Raw genomic sequence first — 23,210 nt, 5'->3', positions numbered from 1 at the left:
AGACTCCTCCAACGTCTAATATCTGTAAGGAAAGATGTTATTATAAACCCATTTTAAATAGTAAACTGGTGCTTGATATATCAACCATGGAATGATGAAAATCTAAGTCTGGCACGCGCAGTGGTATTTGAACTTGCAGAATGCAGGCTGCTCCCATAACTGAGATCACCGCTTTTATCTGTGTAGCTATCAATTCTCGCATTCCAAGTGGGGAGCAGGAACATGCAGCCGCAGACGGTCCAGGCCAAAGCTATCCATAAGGTTCCACAGCTTAACACCAGCATTCTGGGTTTATCATCAGCGGTCCATTCCTCACGTCTCGACAATTGCAGGGCCTCTTACACATGAACCCAAAGCATCCAAACCTAAGCGACATGAACTAACACATGGGAGGTGGGGGTCGGGTGAGGTGGACTTCAGTAGACTGGAAAACTCATTTTTCCATCCACCGCTCCTCATCATGCTGGATTTCACTCAAACATTAATTCTACAAACTGATGCTTTCAGGAAAGGGCTTGGGGGTGTTCTTTCTCAAAATCCTGAGGTCTTTGAACAGACTATTTTGTTAGTCAGCAGAAAGTTCCTACCAAGAGAAATAAGTTATTATGTATCATTTGACAGGCCTCAAATGTAAACTGGTCACTGATGATGTGCCCCTTACCTGGCGTTCTAGAAATAAGGTTACTGATGCACGTGTTGAGGTGGTATCTAACGTTAAAATCCTACACCTTTGTCAACTTAGAGAAGAGGGTTGTCTAGAGTCTGATGTTGAAATTCTGTTGAAACTCCTTTTAGGAGGATCTGAAGAAGACCAGTACCTGAAAATAGTGGATGCGGTGGTCAGGGCTCCTTGGTGCTACCACTTGCGGTGTGATGCTGAGCCCATAGGAGGTACATCATCAGCCTACACGACATTCTCCTCCTCCTTTAAAGAATTCATGGGCATGAATAGCGGGTCTATGCTCCAGTGACATTTTAAATAATGCTTACCATTTGAGGCCACTTAGAGGGGAAAAAACTGATGATGGTCTTACTAGCGCTGTTGATCCCAGCAAGTGCATGAAGGAGGCGCCAGACGTGTGGCAGGTGCAACTGCAGGGAGTGCAGGTGAGAATGCCTGAGGGTGGTGCGACTAAACTATTATTGTATTGAGACTTACGTTGGGAGCGGCTCTGCCTGTCTACTCGGTTCACTCTCAATGTGCGGCTTGACGTCTTTCCTCATTGACCTTTTGGTCCTTTCCTCTAGTCTGAGTCCGAGAGTAGAGGAAGTACTGCAGCTCTGCCGGGCGCTTTGTACTGGGGACCAGAGGTGAAACAGAGGTGGAGGTGAGTTGGCGAGCCTTGGTGAGCCTCTCTGTGGCTGGGCACCCTCAGTGACTGACTCCTGGGAACTGGTGCGCGTAGCTGCTGGTCACTGGCCATCTTGGTCTGGGAAGCGGGCTGCCGAGGGAACACGGAAGGCTCCTGGGTGGCGTGGCTGCAAACAGTGGGTAAGCGCTGTACATCTCTGGACTCCAGCGACAGTCCCACCTAGAAAGAACCATTTATAGAGCTGATTCTACAGTCAACTCAGCTACAAATCAAAACGGCACATATTGCATACATTCTACATTGGAGTATCTTGTATGCTCACTTTGAGTTTACTTCACCGTGATATCCACTGCGTTCCCAGTATGGGAGGTTGGCCCGTGATTGCTGTCTAATTAGCCATGCAGATGGGGACTGTGGGCTCAGCTTTTGACCCACACTGCTGAGTGGTTGGCTATTGCCCACTGACTATCTATATTTTATAGAGAGCTTGCAGCTGGGTGCTGAATTCACAGGGCCTAAGAGTATTCCCTGCTGGGACTTGGTCAAGCAGCTGCTCAGGTGCCTTGATGCCTGGACATTCGACTCCAGGGGGTGGCCTCAATACCAAGTAAAACTAGAGCTCTTCTCCTCAGTGAGAAGTGAAAAGCTGTGGTTATAGCTCTTCTGAAAGAGTAAAATGTCCCCCAAAAGAAGACCAGCGCAGAACAATTATAACTTGCGCAGGAGCAGTGCTAAAACATCCACAGACATGAAAGTAGGGGCAAGAAAGAAATCAAAACAGCAGATACCGACCAGTAAAGGCACTATACCTACCTTTTTTCCACCAAACTCCTCAGTGGAGTTGATTCCAAACATTCCCGAAAAGGGGGCAGTTAATAACCCGAGCGCAAGTAATGAGCAAGACAGTTCTGCTGAACTGGTGATTGATAATAACTCCCTGTTGGAGTTATGCCTCTCAGTCCAAAGGTCTATGAATCCTGCCCTGATCAATTCTTCTATAGAGAAAGAAAAAGGAGCAACAGCGAAAGAAGCCCTTCAATCAACTGCATCCCCAGAGAGACTATCAATGTCACCTAATCTAATGAAACATTCTGAAATCTCAGAATCGGAACCGAACATGGGTTCTCTCTACGGTATGAACACCATGGTTGAGATGCAATCCTTAATGGCTTCCTTGCAGTTTGCTCTAAAAATTTGAGACTTTAGAGACAGACTGCTCCATTGTAATAAAAGAAGCAGACAAGGGTGGTAAAATTGTTATTATGAACAGAGAAGATTACCTGGAAATGGCAAAAAAACATTTGAGTACCCTAGATTGTTATGAAATACTGCCCACGAATCCAACTAAATAAATAGTATACAACTTGGAGCAACAAATCAAGATCTGGCACCACAAAGGTCTACTTACGGACGATGAAAGGAGCTTTCTAACAATCAAAGAACCCACTGTACCGATTATGTATTTTCTGCCCAAGATACATAAGGAATACGATCGTATACCGGAAGGACGACCAATCCTCAGTGGAATTGGCTGGACAACAGAGAATATTTCTCAATATTTGGACAATATCCTAAGACCAAGAGCTATGAGATTGAAGGTGTACTTAAAAGATACTACTGATGTTATCTTAAAGCTGAAAAACATGAATGGGGAAAGTAACTATCAACTTGCAACCTTGGATGTATGCTCACTTTATACATTGATCCAACATACATGGGCCTTGAGAGCAATTGATCACACCTTCAAGGAGGATTCTGCATCAATGTACTTGCAAATTCAAATGGTGAAGGAAATGTTAGAACTGACCTTTAAAAGTAATATCTTCAATTTTGACAAAACAACTACAGACAAACCAATGGTGTAGCAATGGGCACCAAATATGCCCCGGCCCTAGCTAATATCTTTATGGGCCTGTTTGAAGACACAATCATTTATCAAGACAACGCATACGACAGAGAACTGGTTCATTGGATGAGATACATTGACGATGTATTGATAATATGGAAAGGTACGACCTCAGATTTCATAGACTTCAAAAACAGGATTAATCAAAATGAGATGGGAATACAACTTACAGGCAACTGCAATGAGACTAGTATAGATTTTCTGGATCTTACAATATATGTTGACCACAATCAGATCAGAACCCGAACGTACGGGAAACCTACGGAAGTCAATTCGACTTTTCACGCTGGGAGCTGCCACTATAGACCAACCATTCAGAACATACCCTCAGGGTAATTCATACGAGCCTGAAGAAACTGTCAAACAATCGAACACTTTGAGGAGGCCTTATTAACATCACGGTTTTTGGCAAGGGGTTACACAGAACAATGTGTCAAAAAAGCACTAGAGAAAAGCTCACTACTAACTCAAGAACATACACTGACGCCAAAGATCAAAGAAATGGAGCAATCAACGGTTGGCTTCATCACCAAATACTCTAGTGACCACAGGAATCTGTACAAAATTCTAGCCAAACATTGGTACCTGCTAAAATTGGATGAGAATATGGCAAATAATGTGGATGACAAACCCAGGATTATATACAAAAAGGCACAAACCATAAACAATAAAGTAAGTCCATCAAAATTACCAGATCTGATTGCAGAAGAACCAACGAGCTGGCTAAAAGCATCTACGAATGGTTTCAGAAAGTGCGGTACATGCAAAATGTGCAAATTTGCACAGAAAAATGGATAAATTTACCAGCACTTACAATAAAACATTGAATATACTATAAACAATCAACTGCAGGTCAACCTACGTTGTATATGGAATCATATGTGTTTGCAATTTGGTCTACATTGGTAGCACAATCAGAGAACTAGGACACGTGTTAGAGAACACATAGCCAAAATTGGTAGCCAAGATCCGAGACTACCATTGGCATGCCATTGGCAGGAAAAACATCAGATGGCCAATAAAGCAGATTTACGATTTATCGGTCTTGAGAAGATCTCACTGGGGAAAAGAGGTGGAAATAAGGAAAAGAAATTGAGACAAGCGGAAGCGAAAATTATTTGTAAACTAAACTCTACAGTACTCGGATTGAACACGGACAATGAAATGGTCTCCTTCCTTTAGGGAACCTGTTTCCCCTTCACAACCATATTACTCTTAATGAACTATATTGAAAATGATATATCTTATATATTGCTAATTATTATTCTGGACAGGCGACAGGACTTGTGTTTTTTGGAATATTGTATTCTTTCATTTTTGATTCCTGTATAAGAACTATACGTCTCATATTGGTTAAAATATTATTAACTGACAGCGCCCACAACCTTATTCTTCTCATATTAGTCAAAATAGTATTATCTGATAGCACTCTAAGCATTCACTCATTTCTTTCAATAGAATAAATACAGTACATATTAAAATTGCTTAGTATAAAACATATTAACTAAGTCAATGATAAACATGTTGAAGTGACACTAGTAATCTATAAACATCTTTTTATTAACCATTTAACATGAATTGGAACCTTTTAACATGCCCAATTAGCACTAGACCCAGGTTATCAACACAGTTCTAAAATGGCCGCCACAGAAACATAGGAGAATAGTTGCCATTAGACTAGAAAACGGACTTGAGCTAGGATCCATTTCCATGACAACCCGAATACATTAATGAGGGAGATAATGCCATTCTACGCCCTCTCTGGCGACTTGGCAGTAACGCGATCAGACGCGAGAATATTTCCGAGGTAAGAGACCGTCATTCAAGTGCAGCATACGCTGCGTTTGTAAAAATGCCTGTCGCGAGTCCATGTTCGAACGTTCGGAGGCTCTGTTAGTATCTTGCTGTGCGCGGCTCCATTCGCGCGCACGAACCAATGCTTAGACTTGTTACAAAAAACTACAATACAGCTCTGTTATTACAGTCCGTTTTGAATCACTTGAATAAGCATTCTCTAAAACTTATAAGGACCTCAGAAGCACCAATATACAAAATGACCTTCTTGCACTTATATGTAACGTATGTGGTATTATTACCAATGCAGTTAGAGGTGACATTATGTCCGATTTACGTCTTTTTAAAGGGATCAAACCCGTAACTGGATGAGTGGCTACATTTACTTTAACCTATTAAGGTAAAATAAGATAAAACAATAACAATTTGATACATTTGCAATTAATAATGTGGCAATATATCTAGCAGTAACTAATGAAAATGTGGTTTATTTATCTCTTGACCCTCAAACATCTTTCCTACCACATTTTTTTCTGGCTTTTTGTTTTCTTTGAATTATCAACTATTATTTTACAAAAATGTTTTGTCACCAATCAAATTTTCTTATTATATCACTGTGTCTTTTGTAAATTATGTGAATGAACATATTTGTTTTATGTTGTTTGAAAAACATCTATATAATGTTGTTTGGTTAAATACAAAGCCCTGATTTGATAAAGGTCCTTAAAGGACCGAAACACGTGTCATCCTAAAGGGCATTTAACTAATAAATTATGCTTTAAAAAATTGGGCGCAGTCTCAAAACTGGGACTCTTCTTTTTTGCCTTAAACATTGCATACATTCTACATTGCAGTATCTTGTATGCTCACTTTGAGTTTACTTCACTGTGATATCCACTGCGTTTCCAGTATGGGGGGTTGGCCCGTGATTGCTGTCTAATTAGCCATGCAGATGGGGACTGTGGGCTCAGCCTTTGACCCACACGGCTGAGTGGTTGGCTATTGCCCACTGACTATCTATATTTTATAGAGGGCTTGCATCTGGGTGCTGAATTCACAGGGCCTAAGTGTATTCCCTGCTGGGAGTTGGTCAAGCAGCTGCTCAGGTGCCTTGACGCCTGGACATTCGACTCCAGGGGGTGGCCTCGATACCAAGTAAAACTAGAGCTTTTCTCCTCAGTGAGAAGTGAAAAGCTGTGGTTATAGCTCTTCTGAAAGAGTAAAATGTCCCCCAAAAGAAGACCAGCGCAGAACAATTATAATTTGCGCAAGAGCAGTGCTAAAACATCCACAGACAGAACTATGAAAGTAGGGGCAAAAAAGAAATCAAAACAGCAGATACCGACCAGTAAAGGCACTATACCTACCTTTTTTCAACCTAACTCCTCAGCGGAGTTGATTCCAAACATTCCCGAAAAGGAGGCAGTTAATAACCTGAGCGCAAGTAATGCGCAAGACAGTTCTGCTGAACTGATGATTGATAATAACTCCCTGTTGGAGTGATGCCTCTCAGTCCAAAGGTCTATGAATCCTGCCCTGATCAATTCTTCTATAGAGAAAGAAAAAGGAGCAACAGCGAAAGAAGCCCTTCAATCAACTGCATCCCCAGAGAGACTATCAATGTCACCTAATCTAATGAAACACTCTGAAATCTCAGAATCGGAACCGAACATGGGTTCTCTCTACGGTATGAACACCATGGTTGAGATGCAATCCTCAATGGCTTCCTTGCAGTTTGCTCTAAAAATGTTATTAAAAATGTGTGGCCGTATTCTAGAAAATACAATCAATTTGGCTACGTTGAACGTCGGGGATAAAGATGCTATAGAGGAAACTGAGCACAACCGATCCAAAGCTATACGGATGATTAAAGAGCCTTCATTGCCTCCTGATGTAGATTTGAGTGTGTCAAATGACTCTGAGGTTTATTTCTCCTGTAAACAACAGAGATTGGCCAGAAGGGCAAGCACGAAAAAAAGATCATCTAATGCGGCCTTATCACCTTCAGAGTCCATCCCAGTCATAACAAATATGAAGACATCTAGGAAAAAGGCTGCCAAGGCTAGGAAGAGAAATTCAGAAAGAGAAGGTCGCCTTACCAGTTGGCTTATCCCTGATAAAGACAAAGACGTACCAGAGGCAGAGGAAGTGCTTCTAGCACCTATAATTTAGGCAACTGAACTGCCGGTAGGAAACTCCTCATCCACTCTAAATAGTGCTAGACAAATCTCCCATCTTAAGACAACACAGAAATCAGTATGCAGGGAAGGAGTACAGCAGCCAGTAGTAAGCAGCAATCGTATTTGTCTGTTCAAGAATCTCTACCAAAACAATGATCAGGATTGGTTGTCACAAACAGAATTCTTGACTAGATTGCACTCGATCCTGCAACTAAGAGTCCTTACATCTGATGATTTTGTATACATTGAGCCGCTAAAGGTCCAAAACACGAATGTATTGGCAGTTCACTGTAAATTCCAGGCTACTGCAAATTTGCTGCATACATATAAACTCAATCTGTTTGAGGCTGACGTGGAAATTGATGTGGACCCCGGAAAAGAAGATCTGGAATTCCCTAAGAAAGTGTTGGTGGAACCAAAGAACATGATCAATACGACCCAACTTCCGGCTACCAACGTGGTACAAATGGCAGACGTACAGAACATCCTAAAGTGGCTAGCAGAATCTCTTCCAATGGTTTTGAAAAAAGACTGAGGGAGTTCCATTCTGTCCTGGAACAGCAGGGGTTTTAGTCACTTAATCAACCAGAAGGGATTGTTGCCCTATATAAGCAGGTTTACGTGCATATGCTTGCAGGACGTTTGGCTGCCTACCCCTGTGGTATTAAATGGATATACAGTGTACCAATCTCTTGCCAAAAAAGGAGAATTGGGAAGACCTTTTGGGGGATTGATAATTGGCATACAGCATAATGTTAAGTCACGCCGTATTGCAACTAAAATAGACAAATTTGTGATTGCGATTGAACTTGTGCTGTACATCGAGAATAAGGCTGAGAATATGCTATTGATTAATCTCTATAATCCACCTGGGAAAATTCAAACTGAATCTATTCAAGAGACCCTGCATGACATTATGATCAAGTGGGCTTTGAGGCAGGGAAACAGATCTGTAATGATAAGGGGTGACTTCAATTGCCATATGTCTGGAGGGCAGGGGTCTACGAGCAATCCTTATCTAGGACCTGTGAGTATAATGTCCCACAAGGAAGTGGATCCTGAAGGTCAGTACTGGCTGAGTTTCTTTGAACTCTGGGACATGGAAATGGTTAATGGTAGAACAACTAGTGACTGCCCGGGCCACTTGACTGGGAAGGTGGTGATGCGAAGAGTATGCTTGATTATATATTTGTTACAGAGGATATTGCTGGCCGGGTGAAGGACATGAATGTGGCCAAAAATATATGGAGCGACCATGCTGCGCTCGAGCTAACTATAAATGCTGATGTTGTAAACCATGTAACAAAATCTATGGGAGACATAAGGGTCAACCATGCAGCTACACGTATCTCGTGGTCTGAGAGAAATATAGCTAAAGTGGTAACCTCTTTGTCAGCAGGTATAGGCCGATTTGACTGAAAAGAAAGGGTTGCAATGACCAAAAGTTCTAAAAATGCTACACCAAAAGTTCGAACCTTTGGTGGTAGCATTGTAAAAAGAAATGGGTGCTGCAGGGGTGTCATCCGCATTGCCCCGCTCACTACACTTCATTGTATAGTGAGCAGGGGCTGCGGGGGACACCCCTGCAGCCTTCCATTTAAAAAAAAAAAGAAAAGAAAATGACCCTGTGGCCCTGGTTCCCGATCACGGAAGTGAAAGGGAACTGGCGCTGCAGGACCCCAGCGTGAAGATGAAGGTAAGTGGGGTTTGTTTATGTTTGGGGTGTGGGTGGGGGTGAAAAAGGTGCAAACCTTTGGTAGTTTGCACCTTTCCCATGTGAATGTTTCGGCCGTGGTAGATTCTACCGCGGCCAAATCATTTAGATTCTTGTCAGCAGACTGCTATGGGGACTACAATTTATTTCAAGTCATGTCGATAGAGGGTATTGAACATTGGATATCTACATTTGCAATATCGCATGCTTTAGTGGGCGCGGCAGGGGCGTTAACTTGTCTCAGTCAGAGAAATTCTTATGACAGTGAAGTGAGAGATGCCAAAAGGGGACTGAGAGCAAACATCAGGAGGGCAAAGAAAACATCTCTATCGACTACATTTTTTGTTTCTGTATGTAAAACACTTAAGGGAAAATATCAATCTTTGTTAAGACAAAAAAAAACACCTAAAGAAACTAGATCAATTGCAAGAGAATATAAGGATAGTGTGTACAAAGAATACTCATAACATCTGGGCTCTTCTGGGAGAAGTGAGAGGAAATAGAACTAATTCAATCCTGAATCCCATAGGAGCATATAGATGGGAAAGCTTCCTGAGAGAGCGCAACATCCCGATCAATAGTAATGATAATGAGGCTGATAACAGAAATCCCCCTGTGCCTCCATTTACGGTAACGGTTGATGCACTAGTAGAGAAGATAAACAAGTTAAAATCTTCCAGGGCATCTGGCCCTAATGGCCTGGCCAACATCATATTGAAATGTAACCCTAGTTTTTGGGCAGGAGTATTAAAGATCCTCTTTGACAAAATTATGCTTGAAGGGAGAATACCCCAAACTGCCACTCTTATCCCAGTACATAAGAAAGATGACAAGAGTGATCCGAGCAATAATAGATTTCTGTCAATGCTCGACTGCACCGGTAAACTCTTTGCGGGTCTAATTTTAGATAAATCACAAGAATGGGCAGAGAAGGAGCATATATTTTACTATTTACAAAGTGGTTTTCGGAGGGGTTACTCAACGATACATAACCTGATTATTCTTGACACCATGCGTACAGCAGCCAGGAAAAAGGGGAGTCCGCCGCTGTATGCGTTATACCTAGATTTCAAAGCAGCCTTTGATTTGGTTTGCAGAGACATCCTGTGGTCTAAATTAGAATTGCTTGTTTGCCCCAAAGGCTTGTTATACTACCTCTGGCTCCTTCATCAGAATAACACAGTTTCCCTTAAGCTGGATCTGCAAGGCAATATGACTGCCCAAATTGTTCAAAACAAAGGAGTCAAGCAGGGGTGCGTGACGGCCCGACTCTTTATAATTTGTTTACATATGATCTACCTGCGGCTATCGGTAAGGTATATAACTGTCCCCCGAAAATTGGTGATAAGCACTGTTCAGTCCTTCCGTACGCAGACGACTTAGTGATATTAGATCAAACACTTAGCTGTCTGCAGAGATCTGCAGAAGTCTTATGGCTTTATGCCAACAGCAATGGACTGACAATAAATCTACAGAAAACACTATTGATGCTATTCACAAACAAAAAGGTAGCACGCACCAGCTTAAAGGTACAGAAGCTGGAGATACACCCCGAATTACAGATATTTGGGAATTGATATGGAAATGCACGGGCACTATCTCCAGTGTAAACAGAATAGAAAGATCAGGGCCGCCCAAATTACTTCTCTTGTATACCGCTTAACTATTACTCATGGCGGCTTCACTATATGGGCTGCACGATTGTTATACCAACAGGTTCTAGTCCTGACGATGACCTATGGTATTGAAGCCTTACAAAATATGGACCTGAATTGGTTGCAGGTTGTGGAAGGCAAATATTGGAGAAAGATCTTAGGCCTCCCAACCTACATACCGATGGCCATCATTAGGATTGAATTAGGACTGATTTCATTAAAATCTCAGGTACTTAAGAAAAGGGCTGAACTATATCTGTTGATGCTGAGTAAAACAGGCAAGCCACTTGTTGACACCATGAGGGTTGAATCTGCTAAACAGTCTGGGAATTTGCTCCTAAAAAACAAGGTTGAGATATACCTGAAAGAAATTGGCTGGAATATTCAAGCTGATTGGTTTACTCAAAGGTCCAGAATTGCTCTCTCTCAAAAAAAGAATCTTTGGGATTGGATAGGAAACTATGCACATCTGGAGAATCTCAAGAACAATCAATTTATTAAGTATATGTTATATTCATATAAAAAGTCGAAGTTTTACCTCAATCTGTGCTCAGGAGTTAGACTGAGGTGCTTTATCCTGTTACTTAGGACAAACTATCTGCCGCTCCTGGTTTGCACAGGGGTAATAAATCAGATACCTCACGTTGAACGTTACTGCTGACTATGTACGAACAAGTCAACAGCAGAAGCAGGGAAACATGTGCAAACAAACTGCCCTAAATTATCCACGATGTATCAGACCCAATATGGTAGATATACTCATAGTGCTGACTTTATAGCAGAATTAGCCTTCTGGTGGAGCAGCATCAACACTTTGAACATGAGGCGCCTGATCACAATGTATGTTTGGTTAGTAATTGAGAGTCTATTGGGAATTTCCATTTGAAACAATTTTATGTTGCCTCTGAGATGCCAACGTTTACTTGTGTGCTGTCCCTCAAGAACCTATTGGTTACTGACAGCAGGAAGGCCTATGACTCTTTCTCGTATGGTTGTTTATGGGTAGTCTTGCTGGTGGTAGACAAAATCTGAGATATATTGCTCTCAATTATGGACACTTGTAACGCAACAAATGCATGGCTACATGAAAATCAATTTACTTATTTGTGTCTTTGTTTTTACATTTCTGTGTATGTAAATTAATTATGTTAATTATTAGGTTTTATACTTTTTGCACTGAGAAGTTGAGTTATTATTGTTATGTTGTATTTAGTATGCTCTATTTAAGTAATTAACATGTATATTTCATGTGTAAAGTTTATTTATAAACTATATCACATTAAAATAAAATAAAATAAATATAGGTGCACTCTGCAGCATATCAAACTCTTGTACGGATTTCAAGGTGGCAATTGTGTGTGACATCAGCTTGGTCCGCATTGCCATGCACTCTGGCAGAGACATATTAATCACAAGTGAGATCAATTAAAGAAATCGTTTACGCAAGCCCCTATTGGTCCACAACAGCATACACAAGTGCCATTACTCGGGCAACTAGTGCTCAAAAGGAAGGGACGTCCTCTATAAAAGGAAAGGGAAAGTTAACAGTGGTGTGAGCATAAGAAATTTGCAAATTAAGTAAGGTGGAGGAAGGAATGCCTAGTGCAAAGGTGCATTAGAGAGATGGCTGGTGGAAGAAGGGTGAGAGGCAGGAGGGAATACTGGAGTGAAGGAAGGAGAAGAGAATCACAGAGGCAGGTGGAGAGAACCCGAGAGAGTGAAGGAAATCAATGATTGGAGGAATTAATCATAAAGCGGTGTAGAGAAAGAAAATCATGGAGGAGAGAAGGGAATGAGAGATGCTAGAAGGAATGCAGAAGACAATACCAGGAGGCATGAAGGAAACAATCAGGGAAGGGACGATGGCCGTCAGGATGCAAAGAGCTTTCATGGGGTGCCTCTTCAAGCAGGAGAGAGGGAGAGATATGATGGTGGAATTCAGGAGAGAGAGGGCAATGGAGCACACGAAGGAAGAAAGAGGTAAAGCCAGCAAGTGGTCACAAGAAGAGAGAAGAGAGGTGAAAGAGGCAACCAGGTGTTAAACTCATGAATGAGGAGAAATCTCACCACATAAAAAATCATTACACAATTTTGCCAGCAAAGGAAATAAAACAGAATATGCTTTTCAGGCCCTATTTCGCAGTGAGAGACAGATAGGGACGGATAGTGAGAGGGAGAGAGAGAGAGAGAGGGAGAGATGGCGAGAGGGAGAGAGAGCAAGAGATTGAGAGATTGAAAGAGAGGGAAGAGAGACAGAAAGATAAAGAGCAAGAGAGGGAGTAACAGTTTCACATGGAGAGAAGATCTGTAGCAGGGGAGTCTGCTTCACTTGTATAAACAAAGAGTGTGTTTTACAGGCCTGCAGTAGCGGCCCTGTAGATATGCTTAAGTTGCTCAACTCGTAGGAAGAGCACTTTTTGGGCGGCTTATGACTTTGCTCCCCCTGGACGAATCCTCTGGTGATGTTTCGTCAAGTGGGGGCAAAGTTGTAGGGGAGGTCCCTACATTTATTTTCTCCACATACTGTATGCAAAGAAACTTTGTTCACGACTACAGCCCAACCCGCTGGGCAGATTTTCACCAAATTTGCGGCAGGAGCTGTGGCTTGTTCTGAAAGCTTGCTTTTGTAAATTTGGTGGAAATCCGTCCAGTATTTTTTATTAAAATTACCAAAAAGTAGGTCCCAAAATATGACTGATATCTGGCTTCGGTCCGTGGACCCATTTCCCTTTTCGGTCAATGGACTGTCCTCCGATTGGTCCAGAGGGTGACGTGATGTCCGTGCACATCAGACACGCCCACTGATTGGATGGTAAAAGCGTGAAGTGCGTCAGATTTTTGGAAATGCCCGCCATGTTGGATTCGCGGATATATCGGCTGGTGTCCGCGGACATAGCAGTAAAAAAATACAACATTGTACTTGTCAAACTTATCAAACAATCTCTGGGGAGTTGAGGGGTGATGAGGATGGGATGGGATATGGCCATAGGAAGCCATAAAACAGTTGTTGTTCACCGTAAAAGTCAGTAAACAGTCCTGTGAAGTTCGGGGACACTTCAGATGTTCGGGAGCAGTTCTTGGATGGCTTACACCTTTGGCACCACTCAATAAAACTGCATGAAACTTTGGAATTCTATTCTAGGCCTGGTTCTAAAAGGTTTTGCAAAGTTTACTGGTATTCTGTGAAGAGGGGGTAAAATTAGAGGGGGTCCCAAAATAATGTAGAGGCATATAAATGTGGTGCCTTTTGACGAATCTGCACAAAAGTTTGCAAAAACGATTTTAAATCTAGCTATCAATGTTTTTGTAAAGTTTGGTGGGATTTTCTCAAGAGGGGCTAAATTAGATGGGGGTGTCAACACTTTTAGATGGCTTATAACTTTATTGCCGCTTGATGAATGTGGAAAAATGTTTTCAGAAAGATTATAGACCCAACCTTGAATGTTTGTGTAAAGTCTGAATTGATTTTGTCAAGTGGGGGCTTACATACATGTACATACATTTTGACACTTTTGAAAAAATAAAACATGGGCCGATTTCAAGCAAACCCATGTAAGTAGCATTGGCAAGGACCTGAAAGCATGGTTTTGTAAATGTGCCCGTGATTTATTTTTTGGCAAGTGTCATAAGGTAGGTTAAAAAAATTGTGATATACCTTTTGTGACTGAGATTTAGCCTATGGCCATGGGCAGTGGCCAGATTGTCCGGGTCATGTTATAAGGTCATGATCCGGACAATATGGCTACTGGCCATGACCGCGAGGGATGACAAATTGGGTTAAACTGGCCATGTCTACCTGGGACTGGCTATGTGGTAGAGTTATTCGCGAGTGGGATAGGTTTGAAAGGGAAAAAATGTGTTTGTGGTAATATGGTCGTAGGGTTCTGTCTTCGCCTTCTGCAGGCTGCCATGGTAAGGGAAGAGGGGCTCTTTACGGAGTCCCGCCGTCCCTTTCCATGGTGGCCATCTTGGAAAAGGGAAGAAAAATCTATTTTTTCGCACCCTGGGTTTCCGCTTTGGTAACTAGGGGTGCTAATGGCCTTTATCCCCCACCACAGGGTCTGGAATGGAGGTTAATGGTCAGGACACTCGTTATTTATTTGTATATTTATTCATTCTTCTCATGCTCCTTCATTACAGCTTCAAAAGCACTTCGAAATTGCTTCCCCCTGCAGAGTGGTGTGTTGCAGTATATACAGAGGACTGTTGTCTTCGAATGATTTGGATCAGCAGCCTCTTTTATTGCTTGCAAGGTAGCTAGTGGGATTTTGTGTCCCACAGAAGTGGCTGTGTGGTTACAGTATTGGTTGAGGAAGATGATGTGGAGGAAGACAGCCTACTACTTGCTAATAAAGGAACAATCTTTCTGAGAGCATTGCGGTGATTGGATTTGGTGTTGTGGCGCATGGAGGTGGTCATATAGGAGTAATGTCCAGGTAGTACGCGACTGAGTACAAAGCTGCACTGAGTGCATTTCACTGAGTGGTGGTGTCTCTTGGGAAGGAGGGATGGCAATAGCTTATGACATTTATTAAGATAAATAGCAGTTTTACTACTGTTGTTCCAAGTATGTGCTTTTTACTAGATTGTTAATGGATAATGAGTAAGAATAGGTGTAGGAGCTGTGCAAGGGTATATTTTGATCTTGAAAGTTCCTAGATCAGTAGAAAATGCAGTTCCTAAATGTCCTCGAAGCAAGGACCCGAACGCGAAGTGCAAACGCGTTCATGGACACGTCATAATGCTGTGCGCAAGCGCATGGTCACGTGGCACAGTGTGGAAGGTCCGCAATGATGTCAGACGTTCGTGGACGTCGACGGAAGCAAAAACTGTGGAAAAAGTATAGAAGTGAAATAAATGATGCTAGAAGGTGGCACATAGCAGAGTTTTAAGGTGAAACGTTGTAAATTGGACAAAAACTTTGCTATATGGGGGTAAGTATGATATTAGTAAATTGTAGGAAAATAACATGCACTGGTTAAAAACTGATGGAATTCTCTGAAAAAAACTTTGTTAAAGATATGTTATGATTAAGTTGCACTAATAAAAACCTATGAAATTCAATGAAAAAACTTTGTTAAAGGGACGTCATGGTTTAGTTGCATTAATAAAAACCTATGAAATTCAATGAAAAAACATTGTTAAAGAGACGTTATGGTTACAAGTAAAACCGAAAAACCTCAGAAATTCGCCAGTTATGGTAAGCTAAGCAACCATAACTCGCGCTACCACCGTGCTCTGCTAAGACTAACACCCAGGACATCAAAGATGACATCACAAGTATCATTGATGATATCACTGATAACGATAACATCACATGTCTGGCCACTTGTTTTTGTTCACTGAAATATCTAGGCCAGGTGGTTTTGTTCACTGACAGTCAGAATATTAAAATTCTAAAGGTGCTGTATATCTAGACTTTAACCTAGTCATAGGTTCTTAAAGTACTTTCCTTAGGGTTTGGTCTCAGCTCATAGTGCACGCACATGGGGCAATAGGCAGGCCTCAAACACACAATTAATTTTGTATACATGAAGATAAACATCAATGCTATTAACATTTTCTGATGATGCTGTTTCTTTCTTCCTTTAGTTTCCCTGTATGTGCCTCTGATTTGTATGCCTTGTGGTTCTTCATATGTATTGTTTGTACTATCACAAGTGAGTAGTAAGTCTTGAATTGTTAGCTAGTTATTACATGTGTAACATTACACAATCACCCCTGACATCATGTAACCAACATTATAAACACAACCCCTTGTAGGGACTTTTCATCAAAATGATTTTCACATGTGATGGCAACATGATGTCATCAATGACATTTATGATGTCATCTTTGGGTGTTAGTCTTAGAAGTGCACAGTGGTGTCGCGAGTTATGGTTGCTTAGCTTACCATAACTGGGGAATTTCTGGGGGTTTTCGGTTTTACTTTTAACCATAACGTCTCTTTAACAACATTTTTTCATTGAATATATGTATATTCGATGAAAAACTTTGTTAAAGGGACGTGATGGTTACAAGTAAAACCGAAAACCCAGGACCCACAAAGATGACATCCCAAATGTCATTGATGATTTCACTGATGACATCACATATGACATTAATTGTGATAAAAAGTCTAAAAGGGGTTGTGTTCATAATGTTAGCAAGAGGATGTGAGGGGTTATCGGGAGATCCATCATGAACTACTTAATGTATTAAAGAATATACTCATCTCAACAAAACATAATATTGGAGTGTTAAAACAGGACCATAATCATACATTCACATAGGCAACGGCTGCAGCATGCACTATAGAATTACAATATTTTTAATTTGGTAATTTTGGATAGTAAAATAATGAATGATAACTTACCAGAGTTTTGAGTAATGATAAAGATGGAATAAATATCTAATAGCTATTAGCTAATAATTGAAGACTTACTATATAATTATACTAGTACAAGTAATACACATCAAGACCTTCAATGTATACAAATCTGAGGCACATACAGGGAAACTTAAGCGAGGAGGAAAGAAACAACACCAGAAAAAAATGACAGTAACATTAGACTTTATCATGAAGTACACAAATGACTTGAATGTTTGAGGCTTGCTTATTTCACCATGTATGTGTACCAGGAACTGAGGTCAAATCCTTGGCAACATACAGGAAGGTTAATGTGTACATATGTAACTTTTTCATTTGTAAAATTGTCTCTATCAGTGAACAAAATCGCCTGAATATGTCAGTGAACAAAACGAAGTGGGCCAGATATGTGATGTCATCAATGACATTTTTGATGTCATCTTTGATGTCCTGGGGGTTAGTCTTAGCAGTGCACAGAGGTGGCGCGAGTTATGGTTGCTTAGTGTACCATAACTGGCGGATTCCGAGGGATTTTCAGTTTCACTTGTAACCATAATGTCCCTTTAACAACGTTTTTTTCAGTGAATTTCATGTTTTTTTGCAGGGACATCATTTTACCAAAATGCCAGGGGTAGCAGAAGTGACATCACATGACCCTTGACCTCTGATGACAGCAAAGGAAGTGATGTCATTTGACCCCGCCCCAAACTGGCATCACGTGAAGTGATGGAACACGACCTTTCACCCCTTGAAAAAACAGGAAGTGGCATCACATAAAATTGTTTACACTATGGAAAATATGGTTACAATATCACTATAAAGTTACATACATTTCATACAAGAATGGATCACCATATGTATCTTTAATATCAGTGGGTATAGACTCATTTACCAAATTACTCTGAATGCAAACAGACGTCCAAGGCCAAATGATAATGATGTGTCATTATGTAGCACTTACGCTTAAGTGCTTCATATAGAACAAATATACATACAATATCACCCAACCTGTGTTGGTACTCATTTATCAACCGCAGCAGGATGAAACCCGAGATATAGGCCAGTAGAGAGACACTCACAGGTCCCCCCTTGTTTGTGCATATTAAGAAGCTTTGGTTTTTACCCTAAATTACTATGATAATCCAGATGTGGAACCCTTGCTCACTGTTCTTAGAGAGGCACAGCTGCACCTCACTGATGAGGCCCAACCAGGCAGAAACACGTGTCTGGGGTTGATGTTGGTACTCTTGTTCAGAAGAGAATTGCCTGGCATTTCGGTGCTGGGCTGCCCTTTGGAAGGACAAAGACAAATACTGATATGTAGTGGAAATGTCTCTTCTGTGAAAGGATGGTGAGCTAAAGACTCTGGTTGAGACTCTAACCCGAGATATAGGTCGGTAGAGAGACACTCCCAGTACCCCCTTGTTTGTGATTTTAAACAGGATGAAACCACTAACTAAATTAATGAATACATTACAACAAGTACTTTTAAGCATGTGCAGTGCCAATATAGATACCTTTTCAAACTTCTGTGATGGCGAATAGATGCACACAAGCAGCACAGAACCATACTTCAATGAAGAAGCTAATAAACAAGAACATGAACAAACAATTGCCATAGACAATAGTGGTTGAGGGTATGAAATGGTGAATCAAACCATTATGGCAAAATGAACCCCTATAGAAAAAACCATCCCGTTTACAAATGGACATGCAGCTCAATGCGTAATGTACGCCAGCAATCCTTTACATCTTTACGGCAGTTCCTCCGTCACTAGGTAAAACTAAAAGACAAAAGTAAAATAAAAACATTACAAACCATAGACTCCTGTCTAGTTTGCACCCACACTGGTCTGCGAGAACATTATCATCATTAGCCTGTATTTTAGGAACTACGTGCAAAAGCCTTTGCCACCACATCAAAATGTTAGCGACACACCATTCTACTATACGGAATCTTGTGCATTGACTATACTAGCAAGACGTCCTGCTCTATAACTGCAAAATGTAAATAACATTCTCCTACATGGAACAGCCAAAGAACTCCTTCAAGAAATAGAGCACATCCAGCGTAAAAACTTTGGAACTGAAGGTGACTTAGAAAATTCTGTACATTCAGAAACATTACTAAACCCCTCATAAACACCAACATCCTAATAAACACATACAAAAGAGAAATAGCTAAGTTTCAAAACACATCTGCTCAAATACCAGCCCAAATATGTGTCTCATTCCATAGAACGTTTTATAAAAAGAGCACAAATATAGTACATCTAGCTTACAAAATAGAGGACAATGAAGAATCCCACTGGTTCCAATTAGCTTCATATCTAACAGCAGGAGGTAATTAGAAAATAATTAACCCCTCAACAGTGTGCACGTACTGCAACACAAAGCTTGACAATAACCAAATGCCTTCATGTACTATCACTAATAACTAAGAAATATTCCCACTTCCAAAAGCTCTCCAACAGCTTAACTTGTACAAGAGCTTTATAATGCAAACAGTGCACCCATTTCAAGCTATAATACCCCGTCAACCAAAATCAGCCAAATTACCTCCATCCAAGCTACTAAAGGGTATCCATGGCAAAGTGGTATATTTGCCATTGGACTTAAAATGTTCAGGACTACAATGGCCAATAGATCAATCTTTGATTATACTAGTTAATGGTGTGCCAAGGAAATACAAAAAAAGTGTCAACAACTAGCCGACTTAAATAAAGTTAGACAGGCCCTACAATACCTAAAAGAAAACAACGAACACTACAAAGATATAAACATAGAGGAAAACTTAAAAGAAACCACCCACATTATTCAAAAGTCACCAGAAACTACCCAATTTGAACGTGTAGATCCTGTTACAGCAGCCAACATTTTAGACCAGTATACCATCCACCCACTGCCCTCCAAATACACAATTGATGATGTATTAGAAACATATCAAATCCATCGAGCAATTGATCCTCAATGAGCATATGGGAAAAAAGTGTAGAAGCACGTTCTTTTCCTCTACTTTTTCTTACAGGAAAAGGAGGAAGATATGATGAAAGGTCCACACAAATTACTGCATCAGAATATAACTCGTTACAAATGTATTATGAAGACCCCAGATTCAGGCAAAATGTTGAATGCATTTTTGACCTCCTCCTCGAACGTGAACTAGCAACCCTATGTTATGGAGTTACACACAAATTGAAAACAGGCTCAAATTTTTCTAACATATCCACTAACCTACTGCTTCAAAAATTAAAAGACAAAGATGAAGTTTTGCAGTCAAGTATCACAAATCTCTTGGCAAACATGCGTGGTACAAAGGAATACTGGTTCCAATGTCACGCTGATGTATGTTGTATGCTAAGGAACCTAGGCCCACCCACATGGTTTGTTACTTTAAGTTGTGCAGAGTATGCATGGAATGACTTGCACAAGTTCTTACGCACTGCAAACCAAAACAAAGACGGAAGAGACATAAAAAAAAACCCGGGGAACTCTGTACTCTTGACCCTGTAAATGTATCAAGGTACTTTCATCATCGCTTCTTACCCATGCTTAATTTTATCAGCAATAAAACTACCCCTCCGCTCTCAGAAGTGCAACACTTCTTTTGGAGAAAATAATATCAATCTATAGGATTTCCAGACATCCACATGCTTTTGTGGATAAAAGATGCTCCAAAATGTGGCCATGATTGTGATGCTACTGTTTTACAGTTTATTGATAAATACATTACTTGTGACATCCCTTCAGAAACCACAGACACTGACCTACATACACAAGTGTTACGCTTTCAAAAACATAAATGTGGCAAATACTAGTGATGTAGATATAACAATAAAGGGAAATACTATACCAAATGTCACTTTGGCTTCCCAAGACGAGTGTGTAAAAAAAGACAAGTAAATAGTGTGATGTCTTCTGTTAGACACAGTGTAAAAGGCAAATCCCTTAACAATACATACCACATTAAAAGGGATGACATATCAAAGTACATCAATGATTACAATGCAATCATTGCCCTCTTGTGGAATGTAAACATAGACATAAAATACATTGCAGACAATTCCACTGCATTTGCAAGATATATCAGAGCCTATCTCACCAAAGCTGAGAAAACAGAGGTAAAGCACATTTGGGATGACATATCATCTGAAAAAACACTATCACAGAAATTGTACAGCTTCAGTATAAAAATGCTCTCCTTGGACCAGCCTCATCCCGAAAAAGAGTACTAAAATCCTACCAAGAGAAAGAAAACATAGCCACAAATGATCCCAACAGCCAGGACATTTTAAAAAACAATTAACTTGACACATACTACCCAAAACAGAAGTACACTTTGGAAAACATGTGTCTCTATGACACTGCCCAAAACTACACCTACAAAAACAATGTCACACCAAATGAGACAACTGATAAATATTCATTTTCAACTTGTGAAGGAAGTCTAGTAAAATGAACTAAACCCAGTCTAATTAATCATGTAAGGTAAGATATCATTTAAAAGTCCACAACATAGAGAACTGTATTACACGGCCCTACTGCAACATTTTAAACATTGGAGAAAAGAAAAAGAATTATTAGGTGACAATGACTCATTTGTAGCTGCATTTAAAGCAAATGAAAGCAGTAGAACAAATGAACATTTTAAACAATACAAAGAAATGTTGGACAATGAATGCCAACAGGAGGAAGAAATTGAAAAACAACTACAAAAAGACGCTCCTGAGGGCAGTCAATTTTCCCTTACAGGAAGCCAAGACCCACTTGGAAAACCACTCATTTTAAGCAGAAATAGCCATGAGTGAGGTAGAAAATACCATGTATCAATATAAACAATCTGAGGAAAACTGGTCAGTTCTGGAATTTCAGCTAAACGATGAACAGCTCACCATTTATCTAGAAGTCACTCAAGAAATAGAGCATGGTTTTAAACATGAAAGTAAAATCTGGGCCTGTAGAAATTATAAACCTCTTCTTCTGTATGGAAGTGGTGAAGCTGGTTCTGGCAAAATATTCTTAACTGAAATATTCAGCACATTTCTACAAAACTTAACAAACAACAACCTTTTGGCTGTAGTAACAGCCCCCACAGGTTTAGCTGATTACAACATAGATGGTGTCACTTTATACCGACTCCTACTCCTCCCTGTAGAACACCACAACGAATTAGAATACTACAAATTGTCAGCAGAAGCTGCAACTGAGGTATGCAGAATTCTAAAACAAATGAAAGTGCTCCTGGTAGATGAACTAAGCATGGTTTCCAACCTCATGTTGGCTTTAAATCATCTCAGAATGCAAGAAGTCCTAAAAACCATCTACGAGGAACTGGTTTGAGGAAAACATGTTATTATTTTCAGAGACCTCCTACAGTTAACACCAGTGAAAGGGCAACCTATTTTAAAAACATTAGGACACAAAGAATGCTGTAATGCTCTCGGCAACATTGGAGATGTAAATCTCTGACAACATTTTCACTACAGGGAACTAACTCAAAACATGCGCCAGTCTACCTACCTCACATATGCTAACATTTTAAAAAGCATTAGAACTGGGCTGCTCACTAAAGATGCAAAATCCATCTTAAATAGTAGACTAATCCATGAGCTACATGGGTGAAACACACCTGCTCCTGATGTCATGGAACAATTAACTCAACAAAATCTAAACTGTATGTCCTTAAAGCCAACCCTTGCAAGCAGTAGTTAATTCAACGAAACAATGTTGAAAAAAGAAATGCAACCTATACTGTATATCAGCTCCACAGACAAACTAGAAATGCACAACATGACAATTCTTATGTGTAAATAGCTTAGAAAAATGTATCTCCAACACAGCCAGAGAAAGTATTAACTTTCTGTCTGAACTGCAGAGTCATTCTAAAACATTACCTTGACATAGAACAAGGCTCAGTCAATGGAGCAATTGATACAGTTGTTGGCTTCCAGACATATCCGCATGACAACAACATTCAGTTTGTCAAGATACACTTTGACAAACTTGCAGGGGTTAAACAAATCAGCCGAACAATAGGACGTTTTCTTCTTTTCAAAGACATGTATGTACGCAGAGTGCAATTTTCTCTGTCACTTGCATATGCTGTCACTATTGACAAACCACAAGGTCTAACCCTAGATCAAGCATTGATTGACATTGGCAGCAGAGTAAAGAAGGTATGAGTTACGTAGTGCTTTCACATCTGCATGCAATCAATGGTCTACTCCGAATTTTCTTTGATGCAAAGAAAATCAATGCTGACATTCCTTGTATCCTGGCATACATCAGGCCACGGACAC

Source organism: Ambystoma mexicanum, chromosome 2p (genome assembly GCF_040938575.1).
Source record: "Ambystoma mexicanum isolate Mex_15411 chromosome 2p, UKY_AmexF1_1, whole genome shotgun sequence".
Taxonomy (NCBI): domain Eukaryota; kingdom Metazoa; phylum Chordata; class Amphibia; order Caudata; family Ambystomatidae; genus Ambystoma; species Ambystoma mexicanum.
This window is presented reverse-complemented; position numbering follows the sequence as displayed.